The following is a 1,175-nucleotide window of genomic DNA, read 5'->3' on the forward strand; positions in this document are numbered from 1 at the left end:
CTGGGGATTCGAACCCGCCACCTTAGGTGTACGTGGCTGGCGCCTTAGCCGGTTGAGCTATAGGCGCCGAGCCCAGTGTGGATGTCTTTACTGCAAAATGGTAACTTCTAGGCTCTTGTAATCCCCAAAGTATCTTGTCTAGGACTAAAGATAACTAGCATTCAACAACTGCTTGATGCTTTGAATTTGAATGATCTAAAACAGACACTAAACAAAGTGGCTTTTCCATTTTTCAAGAACAGTTCAGTAAAAGACATGCTGTATGGAAGATGAGCCTTGAAAAAAAAAGCCTAAAAGGCCAAAAGAAAGAAGCTAACTAGCCATTAAGAACTTTGAGTATTAAAAAAGAAGGTGGAGGGAGCCAAGGTAAGCCTCAAGAAACAAGGAGTCTGGCAGGAGCAAATGAGAAAAATAAAGCAGGGGGAGTGGGAGGGAGTGAAAAAACATTTAAGGTTTGAAATGGAAGAGGAATTCTAGAGTTAAGGTGGGTTCTGATCCAATGGAAAAGTATTGGATCAGAAGCCTTACCAAGTTTCTCTGGCTAAGGAGCCTGGGTGGCCATGTGTGGGTGGCCTGCACTTAAGAACACAAAAAACTGGACACAGATACAAGTGGAGAGAAGTGTCATGCAGTAGGGAGTGGCAAGAGTCAATCCCAAATGCAGTCATTTGGGTACAATGTGCCCTTCAGAGAGGGCATGGTGACAGCATGGACTAATTTACAGAGCTGCCAGGGCAATAACTCAGAAAGCAATACTGCCTGCTCACAACAAAACAAGGCAGCCCCAGAATGTTTCATGGTGGTAAAAGCTGCATTACAGCATACTGAGATCCCGGAACCAATGAAAAGAGACAAGTTTACCAAAACGAGTCTTGACACTGAGTACGTTTCTGGCAAATACATTATTAGGCACTCATTCTACTACTCATGTCCTGAAGAAACTATTTAGTTTCCTTATATGGCCCTTCTCTTCAGCTCTCCCTGTATAATAACTAATGTCTTCTTAAAGAAACAAAGATAGAAAAGGAATAGAACTGTTCCACTCATCCCCCTCCCTCCCACCAGTTTTTTTTTTCAGTGAGGTGAGTGGAGGCTCACATTATTGAGAATGTCAGAGAAGATCTACCAACTTTTGAAATCACTTTATTAAAAACTGATTCTTTTTTTTTTTTTTT

This window comes from Otolemur garnettii, unplaced genomic scaffold (assembly GCF_000181295.1).
Source record: "Otolemur garnettii isolate 467f Iridium unplaced genomic scaffold, OtoGar3 scaffold00001, whole genome shotgun sequence".
NCBI lineage: Eukaryota > Metazoa > Chordata > Mammalia > Primates > Galagidae > Otolemur > Otolemur garnettii.